This window comes from Diuraphis noxia, unplaced genomic scaffold (genome assembly GCF_037042655.1).
Source record: "Diuraphis noxia isolate RWA-SAM2 unplaced genomic scaffold, SU_Dnox_SAM2 contig0004, whole genome shotgun sequence".
NCBI lineage: Eukaryota > Metazoa > Arthropoda > Insecta > Hemiptera > Aphididae > Diuraphis > Diuraphis noxia.
Window position 1 is genome coordinate 10,344,466 of NW_028301714.1, and position 13,638 is coordinate 10,358,103.

Sequence of the window (13,638 nt, forward strand, 5' to 3'; positions counted from 1 at the left end):
ATTATATTATAGTATTATAAACCATTTTCTCGTCCTTTTGAAATGTTTGTACAACAAGTTGTAATCTTAATTATTGACATTTCTTTGCATATTAGTTATTATACCACACTTGAGGCGAATGACTGATAAAGGTACAACGTACAATCAAATGATTTTTTTCCAATGACAATAATGATAATATTTACATGACATGATATACATATTACAAATATCTATTTCATAATAAGTTAGACTTTGGTATAGCATTTTGAAATATTAAATAAAATAAAATAGCTCAACAGACATTATGCTCGTTCTTTAATCTCATTACAAGTCAATCAACGCTAAATTTTAATTGTCACTACTCACTATATATAACCACCCAACAAATCCAATGCTGTTATTAATTATTGGTACACTACGTAAAGACGAGAAGTAAGTTTGATATGTTACGGAGTTGCAATTGTAATATACTGACATAGATATAGGTATTTAATTATTAAATATTGTTGAAAGATAAGACATTATATTAAATATATATTCATGAGATTTGTTATTATCTGAACAAATGTCATTAATCTGCGTAATTTATCTATAAAATATTAATTATAACGTAAAAATGTTTCAAGTTAATTTTTAGTAGTATGCATCGAACTTAATTTTTGTTCAAAGCGCTTTCCATTTTTTTAATTTTTTCACAAAGAAAGTGAACCCAACATATTAAGTAAATACCTATTGTCATATTGAATGACACTTTGAAATTAGGTATCCGGGGAGATTTTTTAATTAAATATTAACGGAATAAATAAACGATTGTAATAATTAAAAACAATGAAGAAAAAATATAATACCAAAAACAAGACTTATACAGCTTTATGATTTTTTAAATGTAAAATATTTGTATTGTATAATATATAGTGTAGAATATAAATTTGTTAAAAAAGTACATAAATATCATAAATTATATAATTCACTGAACAATAGGCGTAAAAATATATTTGTATATTTCCGTTAATTATAATTTTTATTTTCATTTTAACACTATTGTGACATAACTATATGTTGTTATTATGGTTATATCTAATTAACAATGATAATTATTCAAAAAATATTTTTAATTAATATTATTAATATAAGTGGTTTTTTATATCATAAATGTATTCATTACAATTACTGGACATTTTAATTAGTATATCGTATATAAAGTTAAATATCGTATACATGTATTATACACTTAATACATCCGCCTATAAAGACTTATTTAATATGCATTTAGGTATCTTATCAAAATTTAAATAAAGTATAAATATTTGGAAAATACATTATTTGCAACATGCTCCAATGCATTTCGTTAGATACATACATATATTGCACAAGAAAATATGTATTTAATATCGAATGGAGTTATAACCGATTTTTAATCTATCTATAAACACATAGTTATATAGCTTTTCTTCAAACCATTAATTAAACACAGGAAGTAGGTGCCTTATATAGTTATATCTATAATAAGTAACACAGAAAAGTTGAATTATGGCAAGTAATAATTTCATTTTAGTTGTAAGCATCTAAAGCAGTAAGGTAAAGTATTTAAATATAAGTAATTAAACCAAATCTGTTGAATAAAAATAAATAAGTTTAATAACAAATATTTAAAAAAGTTAATCTATTAAATTTAATTTCTGGCGGCTCAAATCATATGATTTCGATGTAAAAATAAATAGCTGAAGGCAATATTCATATACAATATAATATTTTTAATATTTTCGATTGGAATTATTACTAAAATAATGAATAAGTACAATTATAACACAATAACAATATCTGCGTTATAATAAAAACATGTTATAATCCTTAAATTATAAATTAGTCATATTTTAAGATATTATAGGATATTATATAATATTATTTATAGGCATACCTTTTTCTCAGAAAAACAATTCTCAGATACATTATCTTACATTAATTCGAATGATTAAAATATATTTTAAATTACGTAGGTATAAACTTAAGGTCACATATCACCCATCAACATTTGATCTCCGTAGTATAATTTATATATAGAAAGAGAGGTAGATATTATATAGAAAGTGCCGAGTCCATGTTTACGTTTTCGTCATGCAAGATGCAACTATTAATAAAAAGTCGTTTACATCTTTTTTTTTTTATAAAACAATGTTTTTAAATGGAGGTACGAATAGGTAATGGGTTTTCACGTTATATTCAGGCTTAGAAGATAATATTTGTTATAATAATAATTATTTATTCTATAATATGGGTACTTTAACATGATATTTTTGTTGTCCACTTTAACTTGCAGGTAGGTAAGATACCCGGAAATGAGATAAGCTATACTTACTGGCTACTTACCTAAAACTTATAAGTCTTTGATCGGCATAAAACGTACCCATAATTTCATAACCATTAATTACGTATCGTCTACTGCATGTAGTATAAATGTACAACAGGCGTATCGACATATTATTATACATAATTGTATTTTTGACTGCAAGGTTTATCAATATTTAATGGTTCGAAAAAATAACCATTTCACAATTACATATATGCGTAGGACGTCGTGGAAAATGATGCAATTCCAACGAAAAATTAGTTATTTCCGATGCGTTACAGATACGATTCTAGTCATCACCATGATACAAAGCTCTATGTGCGCCCAATATCATCATCTATTCCATATTTTCTATATAGCCTACTCTGCTGGATAAAATCTTCATTCAAGACAATTAGGGAGAAGCTCTAAGTCCACAGCCAATCAACATAGAAAAGTTAGTTAATTATTTAAAATTAACTTAACTATACCAAATAATATATATATAATCAAGATATACAGGGTGTCGCACAGAGATCTGACATTTTGACAAATGAAATAACTTTTGTTCTAATCAATATTTTTAAAAAATTTCTTTTAAATATAATTCATAGACACTTGTGCTACATTTTTAGAATACATTTTTTATTTTTTAATACTGAAAATAAAAAACTTAAAAATTGATAAAAATTTTTTTCGAAATATTCAATATAGCCAATTTGTAAATCTGATTTTCAGAAAAATGTATATGGTAAAAATACTTATTTAAGTCAAATGGCTGATTTTTTAAAAATTTTTTAAATATCAATATTTTCGTTAAGTAAATTACGATCTAGTTATGTTAGAAACCTTGTAATTTCAAATAATAATAAAGTTTTTAAAAAATATTTTATAAGAACATTTTTAAATAAGTGCATGTTAAAATCTAATGACTTTTTTTATTGTATTTATTTTAATAATATATGTGATGTATAAACTATAAATTACTATAATTTACCTAACGAAAATATTGTTATTTAAAAAAATTGTAAAAAATCAGCCATTTGACTTAAATAAGTGTTTTTACCATATACATTTTTCTAAAAATCAGATTTACAAATTGGCTATATTGAATATTTCGAAAAAAATGTATCAATTTTTATTTTCAGTATTAAAAAATAAAAAATAAAAAATTGTATTCTAAAAATGTAGCGCAAGTGTCTATTATATAAAAGAAATTATAAAGAAATTATTTTCTATATTTAAAAGAAATTTTTAAAAAATATTGATTAGAACAAAAGTTATTTCATTTGTCAGAATGTCAGATCTCTTTGGGACACCCTGTATTTCAATCTCATTTTTTTATACTATTATTATTGTCGTGTATATATTATTATTAATGCTTCATATTATTTGTGTAAAAAATATTAATGTTTAAAGCCAATAACCTTTGTTGTTGAGGCTTAATTAAAAAATATATATATATATATATATCTTCATTCGTCAAGACAGCATCGTATAGCAGAAATCCTAATCGTACACTACACGTGACCTGTGACAGGTCGACACATTCTATGTGCAAGGGGTTGTGTTCGGTTAATACCGCACCTAACCGTCCTAACCTGTGCAGATTTTCTTTGTAGCTGTATCGTTGTTGTTGGTTATTATATGACGCAATATTGGTAACAATACGGATGAGTACCGCGTGTGAAATAATGATGTAAGAAATACGCGTTCCGCCGGACTATACATTATATCCAATCGGGTGAAAGTAGACCGCCGGTGAAATATATAATAATAATATGTAGGTCCCGAAAAAAGACGTTTCTACGACTTGAAAAAATTAAAAGAAAAACGTTTCATCCGCCTTGTAAGGTTCAACGGATAGAGTAAGTACGTGCTTATACGATCTTTCGATCTTTCGATCTTACGATTGAGATAAATCAACATTATGCTTGCGGTGGCTCCATGCTATACGTGGGATAGATTTTTACAGTAAGTACGTATAAGGACTTGCAAGAGTTACCTAAATCATATATAATATTATAATCACTGCGTTGTAGCTATATAGAACCCGAGTTAACATTCATTATGTACCTACACTGGTAGGCAAATTCCATCGAAATACCGTCAGCTGTAAAATTTTTGGTTTTCAATTGTCATGATTTCTTTCCCAAATATTCCCACGCGTGATGGTGGTACGTACCTATGGTGCCCCATTTACAAAACGCGTTATTATAAAACCGTACATCTAAACAATACTTATATTAGGTATTTATAGGTATGCAGATGACCTGGGTAGTAGGTAATTATAAACCGATTAGTTGTCTTCATAACATAATAATATATGATATGGGTTTCGGCTCTGGACAACTGGTTCTGTTGTTTAATTTGAACTATTTTTATACATAACTATACTATTCCGCGAACTTCGAATGAATTGTAGGTACCTATATTACTATATTATATACGGTCGTGATATATAATTACATATTGTATTACATTTTTTTTTTTTTTTTTTGACCGAATAAATCTCACGGATATAGACCACTTCACACTTGATGTTGACATAACACCGGAAGATTATGGCCGTTTTTAGAGCTCCGACCTATAATTTATAATACTCGCAGCAGATAATCTGAATAATAATCACAACCCATGCAACTGATATATAATAATATACATATAGGTATGTTGGTATGTTATCTAAACAGGTGATTTATTCATGAGACAGCATAATAATATTGTGTTTTATTTTGTTAAAAAACCTAGTAGGTATATACTATACATTTATATTTTGTATTGCGTGTTTTAACGGGCGATATTGGTTGGTAGATAAAGATAATAATAATATGAAAGTGAAACAATTTTGGAGTAGACTTTCAAAAAATCAAAAAAATCATCAACAACAAGATTTCTTGATTGAAAGTTAAAATACAAATTCGGAGTAAAAAAAAAAAAAAACAGTTAGGTAGCCAAATGCATCACAATTTCACCAACCATCAAATATTATTTGCTTGAGAAGTAGTCAGTAGATTCATGCAAAACTGCAAAAGTTTTTTTTTAGTATAGCATAATATTTTATGTTATTATATATAAGTATTATTATAGTTTATAGAGTCATACAGGCATAACTACTGAAACTCCTGTCACTCATCCCTCTAATTTGAAAAACATATCTATAGGCTATTTTGTAGTCACTTAAATAGAACAAATAATATAATACGCTCTGATCTGCAGTGATCCCCCTCTCAAGAACAATCGACTAATTTCGTCTGTACTTACCCACAACGCGAACAATTAAAATCGAGCGTATGATCCACAATTATTTAAATTTTAAATATTACTTAAAAATGAATTAATTTTATTAACTTGAGATTGAAAAAAGTAAAAAATAGGAACCTATTGGAAAATCAATTTTTATTCATATGATGTAATTCGCAATATTATCTATGACGTGTAAATGTGTACAATGACTTACCAAAATTACAATTTATATCAAGGACAACGATTCGTATTTATTTATAAACTTAATAAGGTAACTAGGTATCTACGTATATTATAATATATTCTGCTGGCTGGATAAGTATACCAAAATACTATATCAGTTATTTTATTAGCTCTTGTCTACACTTTTGAGTATAAAATTAAATGCGTGCGCACACGAAGAAAATTAGAAAAAGACTTCTGAATAAACCATTTTTTATTTTTTTTTCGTGTGCAGCTTAAAATTTAAAAGAATTTTTCATCTTCAAAAAGTGCCTCAAATCGAGCGCGCAAGATTTGATCACAGACGGACGTGAAAGCGAACTTAAGAAAAGTGTTAAAAAACATATTTTTTCTTGTATATTATGTATAATATTATACATCTGTGTCAACCTTGACCTAGAAGATTTTTACTATCAGTTTTATAACGTTCGAAATTTATTGTCCGTCTAATATTGTATGTACTAAATGTAGTAATGTATTTATCGCATACACGTAGTTATACAGGCAACTATTTATATTATACCACGATAAATTATTACTGTCATGTGTCTAGATGCGATTGACGTAAGAAACTATAAAATAAATTAAACAACAAATTGTAGTTCTGTGCTATTTTTTTTTTTTTTTTTGTATAGTTTTTCATTGTACCTGCAGTGAATCATATTAAAATCGTAGGAGATTTTTTTAACGATTCTAAGCCCATTATGCAACAAGTGTATATCTAGACATTGCAACTATATACAGGCATAAACCATAAACGTTATTGACATCGTTATGCTATGCAAATCGAATAGCTTTAATAATTATAAGTGCCGGACTGCCGGCCCAAATAGACTATGATGATGAACCCGGTACAGATTTTATTGTTATTTATTATTGCATTTTATTATATAGAGGACTGAGGATACTGAGACCACGGATCCAATAAAATTAATACTACACGTATAGGTACTATGCATATAAAATATTTTTAATCGTATATTCGTATATGCCTAGTTGAATCTTGAATTTTTACATCTGCATTCTGCAGTGTTTAATAATCATATTTTAATATCATACATTATATAGATCATAAATAGAGATGCGTGGAATAAAAAACGGTCGAGTCTTATGTTTGATGTTTTAATATTATCATTTTTTTATTTAAATAAATAAGCCTCGGCGTCTATGACCATTGGTATACAAGGAGTTTAAGGTTAACAATTTTTAAGGATATAGTAATTACATATTATATAAATAAGAACAGATTATAAACTATTTATAAGATTATTTTTAATTAAAATGGCCATCTTATGGTATCTGGATGGAGAGCTTCCATATTTGATAACCCATTTAGTATTATTGTTTCATTGATGTATTAGTAAATTGTAAGCACACATTTAATAAGTGACAAGTGATGGAATATTATGAGGGATATATATATATATTTAATGTCCCAAAAAAATCATTTAAAGTGTACCTATAGGAAATAATTTTATCTATGTAGCTTGACAAAAAAAATGTACAAGTTGAATTATAATTCAATTATATACAATGTGTATGACGATTTGAAAGTTAAATATTTAATAACTTTAGTGGCCTTTATTTATTTATTCATTACAATTATTTCTCTCGAAATATTTCAAATAACCATTCAACTGTTCCAGCTGATAGTCTATGTGTAGTCTAGCCAAGACCTACTGTGTTTAATTCGGTCAAACAAATATTTTTGAACCTAAACAGATTGCTAATTAGTAATTCTGTAAATGTTTTGAGTACAAATGGTGCGTTTAACTTTGAAACATCAAAATTAACCCAGAAAGATGTCGTGACTTGAATTCCAGTATATGTTCAGTAAAATATGTTTTCAGATTATTATGTAATGCAATGGAAAATGAAGAAAAAAGGATTAAATACATAAAGAAGCTGTCGAAGTCTCAGTAGAATGTGGTGTGTTCTAACAAATATAATAATAATAATGACACATTTGAATAGTGTATCTGTTTAAAACCGTGTAACACGCAGATAAAGTCTTTCTATAGTATGATAATTATTAATTAATAAGTATTATGCATATTATGTAAATAATATTATTGTTCTGCATCTTTTACATTTAGACTATTTAGCTTAAATATTATTGTAGCGATACTGTATTCCTTAAAACATGAAGAAACAACAATAAAATGAAAATTTCTAGCTGTTTGCTTAATGATGGTGCCATAAGCCATCGCAGTACCCTTTCTCACGTGTAAAACCATCATGATAATTTATCATTATTTTATCCACTCTATCTATATAATCACCGGAAAATTATTATTAATACTTTAATACAATATTTAAGAACAAAAAAGAAAAAACAATGGACGTAATTTATTTCAAGACATTAGGTATCTCTTATTGCCATTTCTCTTTTATTCGTTTAAAGCACACGTCAAAATATAATCAGAATTATTACAGCCTCGGAGAATTTCTAAGTGTATTTTTTCTTCCGGGTGAGAAATTATTTTAGTTTTTATTAATCACGGCAATGTATTTATTAAAGTTCCAAATGAATAATATTACTCGCGCTAGTTTAATAATACTCGCGCGCGCTTTCAATCCCCAAACTAAATCGATTTGACTAAAATATAAAATTATATGTTTAAGTCAAAATTTATGTAATTATAAACTGTAATAGGTAAGTATACCATTTAAATATTTTATGATTAGTTTGAAAAAGATAGATATAAAATACATAAGAAATTTATATTTTTGACTTTTTCTTTTATTATTATTATTAAATGCATTGCCTACATCGGGCCCCTTGCAATAAGTGAAATGATGATGGTAGACCACAAAATCGTATTTTTTCAATCTCGTTTATGATATCAATCTACAACATATATAGTTTTATGATTTTCATTTAACTGGTTGTAACATTTTTTTGGAAAATAAAAACTTACCAATTTGATTATTAATCTAGCTAATAAATTCTTTAACCTTCAATTTCGTTTAATGCATTTTAAAATGACACCGGCTACATTAATTTTTTTAATATAGTCGTAAACGTTTGCTTACATTACAATCATATATTATTTTTCAAACTCAGATCCCTGGTTTTGATTTTCAACATATTGTAATTTAAAAATGTTTTTTGATGTAATTTTAGCAGTTTTTTACTGTTTTATTACTGAGTTGGGCGGGTGGTGGTGTCATCGGGTTGCATTATGTTAAGTAATTTTAGCTGCAAGCCGTTTTTATAATGTTCTTATTTGATTTTTAATAGCATGTTTTACAACTCAGAATAATTTGTATTGTATTTTTTTTTTCGGGGCTACAGATTATATATACACCAATAATATGCCTATGACCGACGCAGTTTTTTTTTTAGAATGTACGTGGAAGATATATCGTACCAGATGAAACTCGCAGTTCACGTTTCGAAGACGTGTATATTCCCGAGGGTATTATATCTATTGCTGTTAAAAAATCTTGCGTGGCCCCTTGACTGCATCATGTTGTGTGCTGCAACACACACTGGACACACTTTTACCTATTTATTTTATCATTTTAATTCTACAAAAACGGGCATATACAGTGACCCACTGACTTGGGCCGCTGCGTATTGCGCAATTCGCATATCTATATATTATATACTATATACATGTGTACAGTTTACAGTGTGGTGTTCGTCTCGATTTTCATTGCGTATATTCGTGGCGTAGCGGTGATTGCTAAGTAATTTGTTTTATTCAATATGTGTGAGTGTAAAAAAAATAAAATAATAAAAGTAAAAAATAAAATAGCCGTTTATCAACTTTTTCCACATCCAGACGATGTACATATATGTGACAGGGTAAACGAGAGAAAGAGAGAATTTTATATAGAGAGACAGACAGACATGTAGAGACTATTAGACTATTATAAATAATCATATACTATTTCACACGTGCAGTGCCCCTTGGACATTTTAACGACCCCACGAAGATTCACCTTTCTATATTATATTATTTTGTTCGTTGTATTGAGTGAGCGTCGCTCGTCCGCCTTCATTCGACGCTCAACTGTTATACACCGCCATTGCATTTAGAAGACATTCCTGCTTATTGTGATATTGTCTAATATGTATTTATATATATTATTTTAAACAATCATTATTAAATTTAGGGACAGTTGGTAAATATTGATATGGAAATACTAAAAAATCCGTTTAATATGGCGTATCGGAAAGTTGAGTAATGTTTCCAGTCTCCAGGTCCCACAGCTATAGTTTGACCTTTATCGGATGAATTTATGTCAAATGAATGACCGTGACGAATGTTTTTTGATGGTTTAATCATAAAATGTAAAGTATTTTTGTGAATACGCAACTATATAGTCATTAAGTTTGTCGTAAAAAAATTTACATTTTAAACAAACAGAATATTATCTATATATGTCATATGACACTTATCACCGCATTAAGATGGTTATGGCATGATAATAATAATAATAATATATGTATAGGACTTGAGAGTTGAGACTTGCAATTTAACTTATATCGTTGTGATCAAAATGAACACTATAAATGTAAGCACCTATATGCATACAATAAAGGTACATATATGAGTACCTTGTGCCACTTATTTGCTGGGTTAGTAAAATACTATAGAGATTCTGAATAATTTTTATTTTTAATCATGAAATTATGTTTTTTAGAAGTCATTAAAATAACTTATATATTTTCCTGTACCCCTCAAACGTGTCACAATCCAATATAAACTAAAGAGTACCTATAGGAGATTTTATTTTTTAAGATTTACTTCATCTATCCTTCCCCCTTCGGTATTATTCTATAATAATTCATATAATATAAACAGTAACAATAAATAGCTTAACAATAATATTATGTCTCATTTTCGTGTAATGGTTATTAAATCAATTAGAAATCTTATCGTCGATAGTAGTTTTTTAATTTAATTTTATGCTAGCTTGTATACTCATATATTAATTCTTGAATCTTGTAACACTTTAATCTTGAATAATAAATTACGTAATTGTAGATATAATATGTATATAGAATATAGATGCAATTATATAGGTAATTCGCGGTTAAGTCTCAAATATGCAAAATAAATAAGAAAAATCTTATAAACACGTAGCAAACCATACATCTCGTGTGCTTAAAATATACTATTTTCAAATCCGATGGGCGATGATTTATTATTGCTTTCAAATTCATATAAATAAAATTACAACACTGCTGGTTTATACCGAGGTGAGCTAAACTATACAGACGAATGGTTCAGCCTAATTACTAAGTAAGATTCATTTACTTTTATTTTAGCAAAAAAACTTATAACAAAAATTAATTAATATTTGATAATATACATATTACATAACATACTGGTATGGTGGTACCAGTGAGGAGATATAAATCTAATAATATTATAAAATTTATTTTTATTATTTTTAAATAGTTTTGAAAAAAAAATGTTTAAATCTAAGACAGGAAAGATACTTTATTTTTTAATCCTTATTTTATTTTTATGTACCGAAAATGTAAGGTCGTTGTCACTATTTTTTTTTTTAAACAAACATATAATATTTCTTGTTTTATTTTACATATAATATGTGTTAACATTAAATTATCTATGTATACCACATTGTTTGCTGTGAAAAAGCCTTTTTAATTCTAAATAAATAAAAAATAAAGGTTTTTTTTTATTTAAACTTTGCGGATACAATTAGTTTCAACAATTACAATTAAAATTAAAATAACGAATTAAAAAATACAAATACAGTTACAAATACAATAGAAATAGTACAATATAAAATTAGATTAAAAAGCCTGAACGGTTAAAGAAAGATAATATATTTAATATGATATTTTTTTGTTGGTTTGAAAGTATACTCATAGAATCGATAGGGATGCTGTAGGTTGTAGGTACTAAAAATAGATAGTAGGTGGTCACGATGAAAATAAAGGTTCTCTGAAGCTATTTGTTTATCATAATATGATAACATTTCATTGACGATTCCTCCAGTTCATCTAATACAAATTATTAATTAAATACGAATAAAGTATAAAATATATGTTTTTTGTACTATTATATAGTAGTATAGTACGTGTATTATATAATTATGCATTTCACTTAGAATTGCCTCAACTCATATAATAGATCAATTTATTAATCGTATGGTTTCGCATATCGACGATCGACCTGCAGCCTCACCAAGACTTGCGATGAGTTACTACCGTACCTATGATAAAACAATAATCGTTGTTTTATGTTTGAAGTATGTGTTTATTAGTGACTGATAATTATTATTACGTTGAAACAATCAAACATCTTACTCCACATAAAAATTTAAAACAATAACATACATTTAAAAAATTTCCAGAAGTGTGAAAGTAAATAATGTTTAAAATATATATCATTTCAGAATATATGTTGTTTTGTCACATTAATTCTGAGTAGGTATATAGGTACCAAAAATATAATATCATGCAGATTGGTATCCTTTTTTGTTTGATTCTAAAGCTTTAAATCAGTTATTCGTTTTTTAATCATGTACCAGGTACCACCTATATATTATAATATTAGATATTCAATCATATTTAACTTATTAAAGTCAAATTACTGATAGATGTTTTGTACCATGTACGTATGGTAGGTATCTAAATGTGTCTTACATATTACATAATTTAAACGTGACAAGCATTTTATACATCTCATTTTCATTATATTATTATAATAATTAAAGCACGATGTGTAATATGATGTGAATACATATTTTTAATAAATACATTTATTTTGTTCGGTTTTTGGCAATCTATCAGAATATAGGCACCACATTGTAAATACATCATTACATCAGTACAGTCAAACACCTACAACGGATTGACATAATATATTATATCTAATATAATATATACACACAATATAGACACGCATACGTATACAGGGTGTCCCAAAGAGATCTGACATTCTGACAAATGAAATAACTTTTGTTCTAATCAATATTTTTTAAAAATTTCTTTTAAATATAATCCATAGTCACTTGCGCTACATTTTTAGAATACGTTTTTTATTTTTTAATACTGAAAATAAAAAACTTAAATATTTATAAATTTTTTTTCGAAATATTAAATATAGCCAATTTGTAAATCTGATTTTTAGAAAAATTTATATGGTAAAAACACTTATTTAAGTCAAATGGCTGATTTTTTACAATTTTTTTTAAATATCAATATTTTCGTTAGGTAAATTATAGTAATTTATAGTTTATACATCACATATTATTAAAATAAATACAATAAAAAAAATAATTAGATTTTAACATGCACTTATTTAAAAATGTTCTTATAAAATATTTTTAAAAAACTGTATTATTATTTGAAATTACAAGGTTTCTAACATAAACTAGATCGTAATTTACGTAACGAAAATATTGATATTTAAAAAATTTTTAAAAGATCAGCCATTTGACTTAAATAAGTGTTTTTACCATATCAATTTTTTTTAAATCAGATTTACAAATTGGCTATATGTATAGTATAATATGTTATAATATATAATTCTTACAATATAAAATTTAGAATGTCTCAAAACTAATATTAGTTGATGAGATGATTGTAATTTTGTAGATAGCCTATTATTGTATTTTGTTAATTCTAATTACATATTTATTCTCATATAGTTACTATTCTTTTTAGAACATAGGGTATTGTCATTTTAATATTTTCAAGTCATCATACTATAAAAGTATAAACTATAATATATATTTTTTTTTCTATACCAAAATGTTATGTAATAAAATGTAATAATAATGTAAAATTTTCTAATTTAGTATAAAACAGAAATATATGGAAACGAAAATACCCTGCTTCTTGCATTTTAATCCAAACATTTCGTAAATTA